This window comes from Equus caballus, chromosome 15 (assembly GCF_041296265.1).
Source record: "Equus caballus isolate H_3958 breed thoroughbred chromosome 15, TB-T2T, whole genome shotgun sequence".
In the NCBI taxonomy this organism is placed as follows: Eukaryota; Metazoa; Chordata; class Mammalia; order Perissodactyla; family Equidae; genus Equus; species Equus caballus.
Window position 1 is genome coordinate 94,420,689 of NC_091698.1, and position 17,683 is coordinate 94,438,371.

A 17,683-nucleotide genomic window follows, 5' to 3' on the forward strand; every position below is an offset into this window, starting at 1 on the left:
TTCGTTGAACTCTGTGCCAGGCCCGGCACTAGGCCCCTGGGATGGAGAGGAAAATATGACGTGTTCTGACCTCCCATTGTTCCCCACTGGAGGGATATGATGGAGACAGAAACAGATCACTTGACCACACTAGGAGAGAGGTCAGCAAACTTTTCGTGTAAAGGAACAGATAGTAAATATTTTAGCTTTACGGGCCATACGGTCTCTGAAGGAGCTGCTCAACTCTGCCATTGTAGCGTGAAAACAGCCATAGATAACAGATAAACAAGTGAGCACGGCTATGTCCCAATAAAGCTTTATTTACAAAAACAGGCAGTGGGCCAGAGTTGGCCCTCGGGCAGTAGTTTGTGACCCCTGATCTAAGATCTAGGTTATCTAATAAGTAATTTAGAAACACAGAGGGGGGATTAATTACCACTGGGGTGGTGACGAGGTGCTGGAAAGCCCTCCACAAGGCAACAGCAGGATGTTCAATAGGCAGAAACTGGGGAAAGAAAGAGAGAAGAAGGAATCCCAGGCCCAGAAAGAGCTTGGGGAACGAACTGTCAGCATGAAATTGGTGGGTTCCAAGCACATGGACTAATCCAGCTTGCATGGTGCTGCAGTGTGGCAGGGCAGAAACCAGAAAGGAGGCTGCAGTTCCAGCACCTCAGATTATAAGGCCCGCGGAGGCCAGGGGAAGGAGCTGGGAGTTTATTGACAGGCAACAAGGAGCCACCGTGGATCGCAGGCAGTTGTCTGTGCAGAGGTGTCGATGACACGATCACAGCTACGCCTTTGACCATCGAAACACACCTGGTGATACTCCCACACGACCATCCCTGTTCTGCAGGCAGCGTGGAGTGACAAAGCACTGGCCGGGACTGCGATACACCACCTTCCAGATTGGCGGAGCAAGTCACTGCGCTCTAGGCCTCTATCATGCAAACGTCCCCACCCAGGCACTGGCCTGAGAATCGCAGGGGGTGGGGGAGAGAGGGAGCAGAGTACCTCGTGACCTACACATGGAACCCAAGCCCCTACTATCCACGTATCTACGCACACCTTCTATTGAATATTTTCTATTTATTTATTAGCACCTGTTGTTTACTTAGTGAATACCAAGCACTACTCTAGGCTCTTTATACGTATTATCTTATTTAAACCTTAAAACAACCCAGTCAGACAGTTATCATCATCTGCATTTTACAAAAAAAGATCGATAGAGGAAACATTCTGATCTAGTAAGTGCCTACTGCATGCGGGCTTTGCTGTCCTCGACAGGAAGGCAGTGTTGTTCTGGGGAACTGCCCCTGTGTTTCAGACCGAGGTTCTTATCTTGGCTCCTCATTCACTGTTTGAGTTGGAGCAGACCTCAACTCTCTGAGGCTGAGTTTCCCCATCTGTAAAATGGGAATACTGTGCCTGCCTTGCGAATTATTAGAGATGCAGATAAAAGACATAGTACAGTGCCTGGCATGCAGTAGGTGCTCAATAAATAGACACTGGATAAAGAAATGCACGGCAACCTCAGATCACGGACCTTACTGTAGGAACTTTGCAAACTTCTCACACTGCCTTCCTAGAAGTCTCTGTTCAGGAAGAGATCTTTGGCTGACCCTGGACCAGGGCAGAGGCCTCACTTCCATGTGGTTACAATTGGCCCTTTGAGGGGCCATCACCCGAGGGGACGGAGCCGGCTTCCCCCCTCTCCACATCAAGTGGTCCGATTAGAGCCAGCCACCAGAGTGAGGCTTCCGGGGGCAGAGGCCGGGCAGTGATGGATAACCCCACCCAGGGACGCACACACAGGGCTATTTTGGGGCCTCCTGCCTGGGAGGTGGCCTCCTCAGGGCATGGGGGCCACTGACCCGGAAACAAATTAAAGGCACATCTGTTGGGAGGCCATTTCCAGCAGTGGCTCCAAGCAGCCGCCTGCATTCCTGGAACAAGAGGGCTGTGTATGCGGTGAGGCAGGAGCACAGTGTCCATGCCGAGAAATGGGGGCTCAGCCTCTGGCCAGGAAGGAGCATGTGGGGGCTGTGAGGGCTGACCAGAAAGGAAGGGCCATTTCGGGTCCAGCAAGGCTCGCTCAAAGAAGGAGTTGTTTCTGAGGGTCTGAAGTGACTAAGGACACGAGATATCAGGATACTGGCTGCTGAGGATTTCCCAACACTCAGACCACCAGACTAGCTCTCTCCACTTGAAAGAACCTGAGGATGAGCTCTCTCCTCCAACTCCTTATTGACAATCCAGCTCCTTCTTATGATCCCACATGGATCATCCCGGCTTACATACAAGGGCCAGGAATTCACTGCCTCCACACTGGGCTATAAGCACCTCGACACGCCTACTTATTGATCATAAGACAAAATTTTGTCTCTGTGGCCTCCATCCAGTGGCCTCAGTGTGCGTCTGAGGTACCACAGGGTAATGTATATGTTCAGTAAGTTTTCCATGGATGATGGATGAAGGATGGATGTATGCACGGATGGATGGATGGATGGATGGATGGATGGACGGATGGACGGATGAAGGAGGATGGATGGATGGATTGGACTGAATGATGGAGATTGGACTGAATGAACAGTCTATGCTCGACACAGAAAATAAAAAGAAGATAAAAAGACACCTAAGGCACGCCCCTGCCTTCGAGACTTAGCATTCTCTCTGCATGCACAGAACCCTAACATGAGCTTCCTTATACCCATATCCCCCTGCTCTTTAAGGCACAGCACAAACACTTCCTCTGCAGAACTGTCCATGACTGACTTGCTCCCCCCTCCCCTCTCCTGGGAGAAATGAAATGACAGACACAGTCAGCGAAAGAGGAAAAATAAATTCTGGAACCTCGAGTCAGACCACTGCACTTGAGAGGAATGGTGCAGCCAGCAAGAATTTCTCCAAAAAGGAATACATGAAAAATGGTGTCCGATTTCATTGTCTGCCTGAGGAATTTGAAAACCTTGCTGAGTGTGAGAGTCTCCACTGAGTCCGGTCACTGATCCACTCCTTGAACACATTCTCCGAGCACCCACTCTGGGCCAGACCTTGTGCAAGGAGCGGGGTTATCCGCAGACAGGATCTCAATCCCGCCCCCAGGGGCTCAGGATCTGGTGGAAGAGGCAAGTAAGCCCACAGGTAGGCAGTATAATGGCAGCAACACTGAGCAGTAGTGAAGGATGGAGCTTGGAAGCCAGCCTGGATTCGAATCCTGGCTCCGCTACTGCCTGCTGTGTGACCTTGGAAAAGTCAGTTAGCCCATCTGTGCCTCAATTTCATCTGTAAAATGGGGATAATAGTAGATTAAAAAGAGTTCTTATTTATTAAAGCACTTAGAACAGTGTTGGTACACAGGGAGTTCTATAGAAGGGTTTGTTAAATTAAATAGCAACCGTACAGTGGGGTTGCAGCAGAGATCTCCTGGTGCTGTCGTCCTGAACAGGGTAACGTTGAGCAGCTTCCAGGACAAAGGCATTGTGAGGGGGCTGGCATCTCAGCAGGACCTCATTTCCTCCGGCGTTCCTTAAATTCACGGGCACCTACTGTGTTCTAGGCACTGTGTTAAAGCCTGGGGATCTTCAATCATCCCCCCACTAGACAGATGTGATTACTACGCTCACTTCACACCCGGGAAACCGATTCAGCAAGGCTAGGAAACTTGCCCAAAGTCACACAGAAGGTCAAGGGCAGAGCCGGGCTGAAAAGGGGAGTCTGGGTTTTGGCTTTGCGATTTTGTTGCATGTGATCTGAAACAGGTTACTGAACATCTCTGTGCCTTGGCTGGCTCTCTGGGGCTGATGATGGTGCCGACCTCCAGTAAGACTTTGCGAGTTAATGCGGGCAGTGTACCTGGCACAGCGCCCGGCGCGGGGCGAGGTCTGCGAGAGGCAGCCGTGGTTTAGATCTCGGCGCTGATCACGCTGCTCTGCGGCCTCGCAGCCCGCGCCCTCCCGCCGGGGTCCCCTCCCAGACGGTTCCTGCTGGAACTGACGCGCCTTTCACTATGGCGGAGGTGGGGCGGGGCTTCTGTCCTTTGAGGGCGGCATGTGGTTTGAGTTTGAAAGTTTACTTCCTCGAAGTCTAACGAGCCTCTGAAAGTGATTAAGCAGAAGACAGAAAGGTTAAGCCAACGCCTTTTTATCGGAAGAAGTAATATCAAGCTTAATGTCCCTAAATCCGTTTCCCACCGGCTCCCGCGATCTCTCCCAAGAAGGGGCTTATTTCCTGGTGTGGTGGAAATTCCAACCCAAGTCCCCAAACATCCAGACGAGATGAGGGACTGGCTGGCAGCCACCCCCCCGCCTCTGCGCCGTGGGTTCCTTCTTTGCCATTTGAAGGGACCTGGGCTCGGAGCCAGGAGCTCTGGTGGGGTCCAGGACCAGCCCCTTGTCTCTGTGGGGTCCTCGGGAATGGAGGCTCCCTCCTGCCTCTGCTCTGCTCCAGCTCCTTCCCCAGGAATGCCCTCTGGGCTCCTCTCCTGAGGTGTCTGGGAAGCCGTCCTCACCCCTGTACTGGCTCTCAGCAGACTGAATGCTGGCTACACAGACTTCTAAGTTTATTCGTGTGGGGGTCCTTCTTCTATTGGTGTAGAGATATTACACATCTGGAATCCCAGTTTACAGGGTTCGTGGCACCAGGCACGGATTGCTGAGGGAAGCCACTGCTCAGAGGTCAGAAGGTGGATTCATTGCCCCAGGCCGGTGGAGGCCCTAGCTCGGCTGATGAGCTGTGAGAGAGCTGGGCGAAGTGAGGCAGCGGTGGCCCACTGCCACCGGGGGCCTGTCTGATCTGCGTGGAATTGGCTGAGCACGGGGCGTGCTGGGTTTGTCACTATAGAAAGAAGAAGGAAAAACTTCCCATTCAGACAGGGACAGAGAGGGAGGACTCACCCCAACTTTTCTCACTGCACCCTGCCACTTCGCAAATCCGATGTGCTATTTGAGGCTTCCTTCGGAATGCTTTCTTCCTCAGGAAGCTTCTCTGTCCCTCTGCAGCCTCTGCTCCCGACGGCCTGTGTTCCTGCTCTGGGGCACCTGGCCCTTCCTGTGTCTGTCTTCCCACGAGGTTGGCAAAGCACCTCTTGACTTTCCTGAGGAGCAGGACTTTGAGATGCTGCTTTCTTCACTTTTTCTTAGGCTCTTAGAAGCTTAGACTTGATAGGAACCTTCCAGATCGTGGAACTAGCCCTTCACTTTGCAGATAAGGGCCAGAAAAGTCAGAGGACTTGCCCAAGCCCACGCAATGATTAGAATGCAGAGAACTTGACCAAGTGCTGGTCTTTGACCACTATGCCTGTAACCATTGCAGGCCAATCTGTACCGGCCCTATTGTATCCTACGATATCAATAACGTTGTATCAAAAGTTGTCTTGCAGAGGGAACGAGCATGCAAGTCAGGCAAGGGAACAACTTGCAAAAACTGCAAGTCATGTAGCTGGAGCATGCTCAGAAGATGGAAACCTTGTCCTCAGACGACCTCAGGCTGCCTAGGAAGCAAATGTTCCCTAACTATGGAACTCAATGTAAGAGAAAGCAGAATGGGGAACCTGATGAGAAGCGAGGGGCGCCTTGAATGGTAGCACATCAGTGTAGCACATCGGACTTATAAGACTGCTACACTCCCACCCTCCAGTCAGATTCTGCCAAGTTAACATTTTGCATAGGCGCGCCCTCTCCCAACTCTTTGGATGTCTGTCCCCACTTCAGCTCTGGGAGACAGACTTGAGCCTTGCCCCGTCTCCTTGCTGGTTGGCGTTGCAATGAATCTCTTTCCTCTCTCCAAAGCCAGTGCCATAGTTTTGGCTTCTATACGCATCGGGCAGTGAGCCCTTGCTCAGTAACATGCCCGTTACCTGTCTTGGCGAAAAAGGCTGCAAATATGTGGGAATGTGAAGTGGGAAGTGGTTATGAGCAGTGTGTGTGTATTGTGTATTGTGTGTGTGGTGTGTGTATGTGTGGTGGTATGTTGTGTATTGTGTGTGTTGTGTGCATGTGTGTGTGTGTGCACATACACACTTGCTACTAAGAAGGTTGAGAGTAGGTAGAAGGATTTCATTCAGACCAACAAAATTGTTGGGACATGCAGAAAAGTGTTTTTCAGTTTCTTTTTCTGTCCTATAACACTTGAAGAGGAGAACATGCCTCCCTAGGGGGTCCTGGACCTCCATCTAGGAAGCGTATGCATACACACATCATTCATAGACACACTGTCTGTACAGACACCCTGATCCTTCTGTGTGATCAGGACAAACCAATGGATGGATGTACACAAGTGGTAACACAAAAAAGGGAAGCCATGGTTAACCACACAGCAGGGCTGGGGGGAGGCTGGCGGTCAGGACAGCGTTCCTAGTGGACAGAGGCTCTCTGATTGCAAAGATGATGCAAGCAAGCCAAGAAGTGTCCAGGAGCCAGCAGCCCTGCACTGGGAGAAGCAAAGTCTTGCTCTGACACACGTCATTGTATCCTAAATATGCCATCCTACGTTAGTTCTCAAATCTGTTGAAGGAAGGAATTTTTGCTGCAAATAAAACTCAAAAGGAACTTATCATCGTGTACTCCAACCACCCAACTGGTCCAAAATGTCCTTTATTATATCTATACGAAGTCCTTAATCAACTCCTGGCCCCACTGCAGGCACGGGGACCTCATTACCTCTCACAGCAAGCTTTTCTAGCTTTTAAATTCAAGTATATCTCTGAACAGTGAGGTGGAATCCTGTAACGACACCTATGCATTTTGTGTGTCCTGGGGGAGGTGGATAGGACCACCATAATCCTTGGGGTAGAGGTGATTCTTTTTCAGTACTAAACACAAAATGAGTCCTTAATGAACGTCTAGAGATGCTGAGAGCTACATTAGAGTCAAACCGTCACGGGCTAGGAGTGAGGACACGTGGATTCTGGTCCCACCTATTCCTCTTCCTGGCCTGTGCCTGTGACTTCATCTCTCCAAGACTTAGTTTGCTAATCTGCCAAAATGAGGTGAATTTAGGCCCAATTCACAGGCCAGTTAGGATGAGCAAATAAACTCGTGGGTGTGAAAGCACTTCGAAGAGTGAGAAGGGTACTTTCAGCGCAAGGAGTTATCATTAATGTTGTATCGGTTATCGTTAGTTTGGTAGGAGTGGGAATAATCAGAAGGCACCCCCTGGAAAGTTCCTCTGTAACTCCTGGGAGTAATGTAGAGCATTCACCTGCCATCACAGGGCTAGAGGACGGCTCGGGCTGGGGAGACTCTTCTCACACGCTGCCCTCCCAAGGGACAGACCCTCCCTTGGAGGAGCAAGCAGTGTCCAGGAGGCCTCTGGGTAGCCCCTTGTCCCTGATGATATAGAAGGGATTCCTGCCTCAGGGGGAGGAGGTTTGGTTGGGTGGAGTATGGACCAGACACTTCTCAGAATGCTCAGAGCGAATGACTCAGACTCTTACCCTGGTGCTTCAATTCCTGCTCCCCACCGCCCTCAGTGGCAGTGGACACACTATTGTAAAACCCAGTTCTTGGTTCCTGCGGGCTCCCTGCCCCCACTTCTCCCCCCTCCTCTCTCACAGGCCGTGAAGGCGGAGCTCCTGGGCTCTGCCTGCATTCCTCTGTCAGGAGCTGGAGAAAGGCCCCCAGCTGGAGCATCACCGGGGGTGGTCAGGACACCCCCCAGGGGGGCGGGGTAGCGGTCGGGGGAGAGGGAAAAGAAGACTCAGCGACCTTCCTCTGCGGTTATCGCCTCCCATCTGTAAACAGCGCCCGGCCCTCCCGGGGCAGCCGCAGCCTCACACTCGGGGTGACAGGGTGTTTGGACGTTCCGAGACCCTCACCCAGCTGCCTTTGTTCTCTGGGCTTAATGAAGGGACTGCTAAAACCCCGCTGGCCAGATAAGATGACAGGGCCGTCTTTTAGGGTTATGGATGGTACACAGAGGTGACAGGACGAATTCCTGTGTGCGGAGGGTTCTGAGTGCACTGCCTTTTGTCCAGAGGTGGACTCGTCTCAACTGGCACAAGTTTGGTCCTTTGGCTTCCAAAACAAACATTTCTGACACATGCCGAGAGATTAGAGGAAGACAACAGGAGACAGGCATTTGGGGGGAAACAAAGGACATTGCCCCCCAAAACCAAAGTCCAAACACACCCGGGAGGGGCTGTTTCCACCTTCAGCTCACCTCCAATTTCTTTCACATCCATGATAAGAGCCACGTCACATTCAGCGCATTTTAGTTTAAAGTGCCTTAGCTTGATTTTACCAGCTCGTCACAACTCCGTGAAAGTTAGAATGCGGACGAGGGCGTCTGTGTGGTCTTATCTGTTTTGCCACTTATTAGCTCTTTGAACTTGGGCTAAATCACTTACCTTCCAGAAGATGGAGATTCTCACGTGGTGGGAAGGCCATTAATTAACACGTGGGAGCCCGCTTGTAAGCTGCTAGTTTCCCATGTGAGCTGTCATTTACTTCACGTACCACGGCAGCTTGCGGGGGCTGGGGGGATGCCTCTGCTGTGTCCACGGCTGCATTCCAGCCCCTGGAAACGGCATGGAGTGCGGCGGTGCAGACTGCCTTTTTGTTAACTGAATGCATGATTGATGGATGGATCTGAGGGGTCCTGGGGCTCTGCCAGAGCAGTCGTGGAGGAACCCCTGTTTCAACATACAGAAACAGGCTCAAGGGGCTCTCGTGCTGACTTTTAGGGATCTGCACCCCACAATCCCTTGGAACACCTCTGGCCGCGGATGGAAGGCCTACTCTGGCGCCTCCTCCCTGGGCCCTGCCCCCTCCAGCCACTGGGCACTGCGCCCACCCTTGGCTTCCTCATCTCAGGCAGACCCGACCACACCAGGTGAGCCCAAACTCACACCAGCTCAAGAAACAGCCTCCCCACCTTCCTCAATACACATGCACACACTCCCCACACTGCTGAGTGTTCTGCTGGTCTAGAGACAAGGCCTCATTCCTAGGACCTGCCCCGTCTCCAGGCTGGACTTGAGTGTGACTCTGGGCACCACCCAGGCCTCTTCTCACTCACGACTGTCCAGAGCCTGGGGAGCAGCCCCTCTTCCTGAGCCCTTTCTCCAGCCCTTAAAGATCCGAGGGGTGAGCAGATCCATAACGACATCAGTACTGGAGGCCATGGTCCAATCTGGGGCAGAGTGGTACCGTTTCTATTTTATTTTCTTCAACTTCAAACAACTTCCTTCCAGCACCTTATATTTTGCCAGGATCATGTTCTCTTGCAGGTAAGATAAGTAAACTGAGTTCACGGACGGCTGATTGTTCCCAGGCCAATGGTCAGCTGTGGGGTGGTGCTTTTTATCACATTTTGATATGCCTTGATTTACCTACAATTGTGCTTTCTCTGCCAGCACCAGGGGTGACAGCCCCACCCAGGAGCTCAGTCACCTTGCTCAGCCCCCCACCCTGGGGGAACTGAGGAGGGGCTGGTCAGGGGCCTGTCGGCCCAGCTGCCCAATCACAGTTCGAAGGGCCAAGGCCGACAAAGGCCTCTGGGGCACAGTCTGCGGGGTGGGGGTCAGCCTGATGCAGTATGTAACAGAAAATGGATTGTGACAGAGAGCAATAAACCGGGGGCCTGGGAGATGACTTTCTTTCTGGCAACTGCCCCGTTGGTAGAGAAATGTCCTCACGCACTTGCTTCTTCCCACTGACACAGCCACAGAAGGTGAAACTCCTCCTCAGGCAAGTCCCGTAGTTACGTCCTTCTCCTGACCTTCATGCACGCTCACCATCCCTCACGGTCCTGGTCCAAGTGCCTCTGCCTTGGTCTCCAAGCCTTCAGTGTGGCCACCCCAAATCCATCTGCACGCCATGATGATTCACTTCTAAGGCACGCAGAGACTCTGGTCACCCTTCTCCAGAGCCCTCAATGGCTCCATGTTGCCCCAGGATAAACAGTGACCGTCCAGGCTGGAAGCCCAATGCCTTCCTCAATTCCCAAGTCACTTCCTTCACCTCACCAGCCAATGTGACATTTTCCAAATGCACTTTCCACTTTCTAGCCACCATGCTCTTCCCCATGCTGTTCCCACTGGCTGAAATGCCCATTGCCCCAGGCCCTTCCTCATCTGTAAATTTTTCCCACTTTTCAAGTTCTAACTGAAAACTCTGCCTGGCACTTAACCCCCTCTGCACACTTGATTATTCCTTTCTCCAAAGCATATTCCTCACACCTTCATTTTATAGTTGGCTTTTATATGTTTGTCTTCCCATGTCATCGTTAGCTGCTCAAGCAAAAGGATTGTGACTTATTCATTGTTGTGTGTGCGCCCCTGCTCTGGAAGAGCTCAGATCAAGAGGGAGAGGCAGACATTTAAACAAACGCATGCAGCAAAGCTTCGAGGTGCCACAGCAGAAAGACGCATGGAGTATTTGTTTAAACGTCTAGGTCATGGAAGTCATTGGCAAAGGCAAAGAGAGAGGAAGTGGCTCGTGTATACAAGGGACCACAGCAGTTAGTTGAGTAGTGCTGGAATGTTCCTGGGGGAGAGGACCAGCCTTGTATGCCATACTCACAATAGGTCATTGTCCCGTAGGCGATAAGACCCTTTGAAAGATTTTTTTCATTATGAATCATAGTTAATAAACTATTTTAATATCAACAAATATCACCAACCCGCACTTAGAGTTTATGTCTCTACTAATCTAAGATAGCCAAAATAGCACCGAATCTAAAGAATAATGAACAACAAAGGGACGAGAAAAGCCCGGAGAATTCAAGCCGTGCTGTAATCGGTCAGTTTGCCAACCAGAGGGAAGGGGGCACCCGCAGAAGAGGGTGCCCCTCGGCTCCTGAGGGACCAAGCGGACAGGAGAAAGGGCAGACAGAGAGATGAGAGAAGAGCAGGAAGGGGGAGAAGGGGTTGGGCGAGATTTATCAATAACTTCAAACAAAAGGAAACCAAGTTGACAGATTGATAACAGACAACGTGTATTTTTTATGCTTTGCCTCATTCCAAAAGACACTTGGTGTAGTAGGGAGAAAAATATTTTTAAAATAGCAAATAATAACAATAAGAGTTAATAATGAAGTTGAGACATCAACAGCATAGTACGTAGTAGGTGACCAGTAAAAGAAACAGTTTAGAAATAGAGGGGAAATTGACACGCCATGGTTAACTCACCATTCTCTCTATCTACTCAAGTACACAAATATAAAAAAGAAAAGTTTACAAAGGAGAATCAATAGGCACACAGAAAACTGTATGTTTCAGGTCACTTCCCAAATCTCTGATTACACCAGTCCTTGGAAATGTCTCCTTCCATTAACAAAATGGCACCATCATTTGGTAGCACCCTAATTAACTTGTCAATTATTTCACAAACATCTAGGCTCCTTGCATGAATGAAATTACTATGTTAATCTCATTAGTTTCCTCATCCATACACCAAAGTGTCTAGAATAGAGCCAGACTGACATGGATGGTGAAAATGTGCTGGTAATAAACAAAATGTGCTATATACATACCATGGAATATTATTCAGCCTTGAAAAGGAACAACATTCTGACATATACTACAACATGGATAAATCCTGATTTATCCTATGGTGTATGCTATGTCTTCATTGAGACAGACAGAAAAGGACAAAAACTGTATGATTCCACTTATAGGAGGAACCTTATAGTCCAATTCACAGAGAGAGAAGGTAGCCTAGATGTTGCTAGAGGCTGGGAATGGGAAGTTATTGTCTAATGGGTGCAGAGTTTAGGGTGATGAAAAAGTTCTGGAGACGGATGGTAATGATGGTTACACAACAATGTGAATGTACTTAATGCCACTACATTATACACCTAAAAAGGGTTAAAATGGTAAATTTTGTGTTACATATATTTTACCACCCCAAAAAAGTGCTGGTAGATCTACAGGTTTCAGTAAGTGAAACAAGCAAACCCATGGCTTTCCTCCACCGCTCTGCCCTCCTCATCATACTACACAGTAAACTTCCTGGCTGAAGAATTCACCAGAAGGGCTTGGGCTATCTCCTTCCCTGTATTGTTTACTCAGGTCAGAAAATTAAATAATTGGCCAATAGGATTGGGCAACACTGTGGACTAACGTGAGCACCACGGCCCCACCAGCTGTTCTGTGGGGAGGGGGCAAGGGACCCCGGGAAAGCCAAAAGAATGAGGTGTATGATGAAATGACACTATCTGCAATGTCAACACACAGAATGGGAATGTTGACATGTTCCCCTCTGAAGTTGCATGGGTTTTGTGTTCAAAGACTCAGGGGGAAATTGTATGTGGATGAAATGTTTGCTCTTGTTGCTTCTGGAGAAAAGTTTCAAGCCCTTCCATGCTCTTCAGTCACATAGACAAATGGATGAACCAGTGGTTTCCACCCTCTTGCATTCACGCTACGCTTCACTTGCTAGAATTTTTGGCCGAGCCTTTGGAAGGACTAAACTGCACACATAGAACGCAATTCCCCTGGCCTCCTATCAACCATGTGTTGCTGCCTGAATCGAACCGGTGACTACGCTGACCTCCTTCTCTGATATACCCACACAGCAAATATTCACAAAATCTGGTCCACGTGTGGTCTTCCTTTGTCCCTGCTTGACATTTTGTCATTCCTCTTGTTGTTTGCTAGCAGCAAGGCATATCTCACTGTGCAGAGTATGACCCTCCACCTCCACGATGTGTCCAGCAGACAGCATCACAGCAACGCGCATCTTCAGTGACAGGCCAGGGTAGATGGGTGCCTGAGGCTCTGAATGGGGACACGTTGACACCATGGACATTGAACTAGAAATTAGGCATTTTCTAAGGGGCTGCACTTAACTCCTCTGAGTCTCCCCTGTTATGCTGTATTAAGTTCAAGGCAAGCATTTTTTGAGCATCCGTTGTATGCTAGGAGCTACCTTGGTCGCTATGGGTGGAACACGGACCATTTGGTAAGTGAGCCAGTGTGGGTGGACAGAGAGCCGGAGGACCCATGTCCAGCGGCCTGAGTCCTAGTCCAGGCACCTCCACTGACCAGCTCTGCCCTCTCAGGCCAAGTGCTTCCTCTGTCCCAGCCTTTGCTTCTTCGTCGGTAGAACAGAGAAAATAGTAAGAATTTTTATTGAGTGCTATCTATGTAGCAAATTCTCTCAGTGCCTTACCCCTCAGGCCCGTGCAGTGCTCTCAACCACTCCCCCTTTCAGGGTGTTACCACCATTTCTAGAGATGAGAAAAATGAAGTTCAGGGGTAGAAATGACTTGTCCAACACCACACAGCTAGCACATAGCAGAACTGGATTTGAACACAGTTCCAATCCGTCTGGGCCACAGCCCATGCGTATCCAGCGGTATAGAGCTGCTATCCCTCTTGCAGGTTTATCTGAGAGTATCCCATGAGCTAAGAACAAAATTCTGGGTGAATTGTAAGGGGCTGGTCAAATTTAAGTTATTGTTTTTAATTTTATTCGGAAAGAATTAAAAGATTAATAATTGAGGAGTAAGTGGTATTTTAACTGCTTTTTAAAAAAAAATTGGCATAACTTTTTAACAGCTCTCGAGATAGAATTCACATAGCATACATTTCGCCCATTTAAAATGTACAGTTCAATGTTTTTTTAGTGTAGTTACAGAGTTGTGCTTCCATCACCACAATAAATCTTAGCACATTTTCCTCCCCCGCAGAAGAAATCCCACATCACTTCGAATCGCTACCCAGCTCCCCCACCGCCAGGCAGCCTCTCATCTACTTGCTGTCTCTGTGGATTTGCCTGATCTGGACATTTCATATAAATGGAATCATACAATATGTGACTTTGGACTGGCTTCTTTCACTTAGCATAATGTTCCCAGGGTTGATCTATGTATCAGAATTTCATTTCTTTTTATATCAAATAATGTTCCACTGTATGGATATGACACATTTTATTTATCCACTCATCCACTGAGGGACATCTGGGTTGTTTTTGGCTATTATGAATTATGCATAATTTGTTTTTACTGAAGTATAATTTTCAGACTATAAAACGTATAGATTTTTAGTGTATAGTCCTTATGGTTTGAAAAATGTTTCCTTGTGTATCCACCACCCCTATGAAGATAAAGAACATTTTCACCAGCTCAGAAAGCCCCTTCCAGCCAATCTCTCCCCAGCCTAGGGGCAATCTCTGTTCTGATCTCCCTCTCCATAGGTGAGCTTTGCCTATCTCCAACTTCACATAAACAGAGTCATACACTTATATTCTCTTTTGTGTCTGGCTTCGTCCACCCAGCATAACATCTATGGGATTCATCCATGTTGCTTGTGTCTCCATCATTTGCTCTCAGCTGAGTGTTAAGAATAAACAGTATTTCAACAGGTGAAGCCAAGAGAGAAAGAACCTTTGGGGCAGAGCGCAGAGGCTCACAGGGAGCCAAGGGACACACAGGGCATGTCCTAGAAGGGCAGCACAGCCCGGTAGTTCTGGCTGGTCTCCAGGGGAGGTTCACGGAGGCCCACGAGTGTGCCCAGGATCCAGGATGAGCAGGGGCGCTGTGACAGAGAGGCCTGGAGGAAGCCCCACCTCGGCCAGGACCACAGAGCAGGGCTGCCCTTCACAACGCCTTCTGCGTCCATCACGCCATTTGATCCTCACAGCCACCGGTGAGGCTGGCCATGCAGGGTCATCTTCCCTTTTCTTGCTGAGGACACTGAGACAGGCAAGGACTTGTTCCCCTCACACTGCACAGAGCCCGTGACTCTGAGTCAGGCCCTCTCTCCACACCTCCCCAGCACCCCTCCCATGTTCTCATGCATCGGCCTCAGTTTCCCCTCTGGAGCCTTGCTTGACTAGCCAAACCTTTTACTCTTCCAGCCCGTGGCCCCGGTGAGAGGCCGAACAGACTGGAGCACAGTCCCTCCAGCCGCCAAGGCTTTATTTAGAAAAAGTGTCCCGTCCTTTGAAGCTCTCTGCCTTGCGCCCTGCCTGGCCCAGGCTGCTTCTCTGTCCCCAGCCTGACAGCGCCATGACCCCCACGGCCTCCTCCTCACACTTAAGCAGTGCCCGCCAATGCCGGACTTGGGCCGGGGAAGGATGTCGAAACCTGCTTATGATCTAAAGTCATTAACACTTGCCTCTGGATGCCGCAGGAGCACACTGTCAGGGTGAGAGAGCGGAGGCAGCCAAGAGCTCCCAGGTGGCATCCGAGGCTTGGAGAGGGACCCCCATCTTCCAGGCCCCTCAGATGAGAGGCCAGTCCTGACTTACGTGGTCCATGGCTGCCATGTGTCAACCTCCCTGTCAAGAGTTAACCTGACTGGGACAAAAAGGTCAGGGGGTATTATGAGGCAAAAAGACGACTCGCCTCCTCAGGGATTGGTAAGCAGCAGGGGCTGCAGTCACTGCCCCGTGGATGGGGCCTGATGGGCAGTCATGAGAGCAGGGTCTTGGCCCCAATCCCATCACTGGTGTGCTAGGTGACTTGGGAAGGTCCCTCCACTTCCTGACCTTCCATCTTCCAGGCCGCCCTGTCCAGCCCACTGGGCTCCTGTGAGGCTGGAAGGAATACACGTGGGGAGCGCCTGGAAAGACAGGAAGTCCTCACTAATCAGCCCTGAGGGATGGCTGTCACAAACACATCTTTCAGCCAGGTGTCCTTACTCAGGTAAACTGCCGTCCACTCGAGGTGGGGAAAGGAAGGAGGAAGGAGCTGGCATTAACTGGATGACCACCATGGGCCCTCAGTCAGCCCCCCACCCTCCTGCCTTCACCACCCCTCTCTGAGGAAGGCCTGAGAAACGGGGTGAGCACTGTTACATCCTTTTCCCAGAGGAGGCAACTGAGGCTCAGAGACATTTGTACAGGCCTGAGACAGACTGCAGCAGGTCGTAGACTTTGGTGAGTGTTGGCGGATGAACTTGTGGATGGTGCCACGCGAAAGTGCTGATGTTAGATCAGTCGAAGATTGACTGCAACTAGCAGACTTGACACGAAAGATGTTTCCAGTTGTGCTATTTAGAATTATGCTCTTCAATTTTCTTTGATTATTGAGTTGTTTTCTTATCATTTATGTTTTCCAGAGAAATAAATAACAGAGTATTCTCAAAAAATTTTTTCTCAACTCATTCCAACACCATTTCGACATCAGCCCCTGTCCGCACCCGGGTTCTCCTCCATGCCCCCTCGGCTGCGTGCATGCCAGACCTGAGCCCCGGGGCTTTTCCTCGATCACACCTTGTCTTCCCAGGAAGGCTTCTCAGCAACTTTGAGATGGGGGATGCAGAATGTGACCAGCCTGAGAAGATCAGAATGCCTGTCCTCCAACAACCCCTTCCCGAGATGACTCTGCCCCCTCAGTGCTGTCTACCACCCTGAACCAGCACGACCGTCCAGACTCACAGGGAGGTTGGGGCTGCACAGGACCTGTGCCCCACAGGGAGCCCAAGGTGTGGCTGAGGGGAAGCACATACCTGGGAAAAGAGCACGTGGCCACGTCCTCTTTATTCACCCGTTCCTCACCATGAGCCCACACGGCCTGGGAGAAGGCCTGCTCAGGGTGCTCAGTCCACAGAGGCAAAAACGCCACAGCCTGCCTTTAGGGACACTTGTCTAGCGCGGAAAAGACCAGAAAACCACGGGTCCTATGCTCCATGAGGTGCTCCTGAATGGGGAGGAGGGAGTTGGGGGCTGTAGGAGCTCAGAGGACGGACACCTAACCCTGCCGCGGCTGGTGCAGTGCGCAAGACCCAAAGGCTTCAGCCAGCTGGACAGGAGGGCCTGTGGGGCTCCCGAGGCGGGAGAGGGGTACAGAAGGTTTCTTGGGGCAAGAACCAGGCGCAAAGACTGGGCGGGACTTGTCCCCGAGGAGGAAGCTAGGAAGAGCTCCCATACCTCCTCGGGCGCGCTTCACTCAGTTATTCCCGGGGAATCACCTCCCGCAAGCTGGGCCCCGATGGCTCTCTATTCTGAAGGGGAAGTGGTTGGGGTGGCAGCAAGGGCTGTGCAGGAGTGGAGAGTCAAGGAGGACTCCAGGCGGTTTTGCAGAGCGGGGATCTTATGCCCTGAATGCGCAGTTCTCAGGCGTCGCCTTCCCAGGGCGCCAGGGAGGCCACGCACCCAGAAGGGATGGGAGACTTCCGGGCTGCTGGGCTCCTACAGTCCGAATCCTCATTTGGAATGAAGTTTCCCAAGCCAGAAGGGTATTGGGCCTGAGGAATCAATGTCGGGGATTTGAAAGAGAAAAATAGAAGGCATGATAGACCCAAGGCATGGAGGGCAGGGGCAGCTCGGCCTAATCAGCTGCAGCAGGAGCCTGGCCTGACACCTTAGTGGCTCCAGTCAGAGGGCCTGGGGGACAGGGTGGCAGCTGCTGCAAGCAAGGCTGGACCCTCAGCAGGGGCCAGGCTCGTGCAGGAGAGTGAGGGCAGGAAAGAGGCTCAGTGAGGCCCAGGCCGTCATCTAAGCCACACGTGGATGCTCCCACCAGGGATGCTCAGCAAACTCAGGCTGTCACTGTTACCGCCGTGTCCTCCTCACTCCCAGTGTGCTACCTCTGCCATTTCCACTCTCTGGCCCCCTATTTTCCCATCTGTAAAATAAAGTGGTGGATTCCAAGATTTCGCAAGACTTCTCCGGCCCTGGTTTTCTGGGTTCCACAATTGTGAAATTCTAAAAGCCCTGGAGTCCACGACTCCATCGGCCCCTGAGTTCGGGTCCCAGCTCTACCACTTACTGGTTGTCTAACTTTAGACATTCTTTTTAAACCTCCGAGCCTCAGT

The 17,683-nt window shown here is 50.8% G+C and overlaps 1 long non-coding RNA gene across 1 annotated transcript; it reads right to left on the bottom strand.

Annotated features, from left to right (window-relative positions):
- Positions 1-279: 279 nt before the first annotated feature.
- LOC138917907 (uncharacterized) lies at positions 280-5,409 on the bottom strand. Its single transcript, XR_011426564.1, has 3 exons — positions 4,872-5,409; positions 3,380-4,073; positions 280-3,261 (listed from the first exon to the last, which is right to left on the bottom strand). It is a non-coding gene; the product is annotated as an uncharacterized lncRNA (long non-coding RNA).
- Between the last annotated feature and the right edge of the window lie 12,274 nt (positions 5,410-17,683).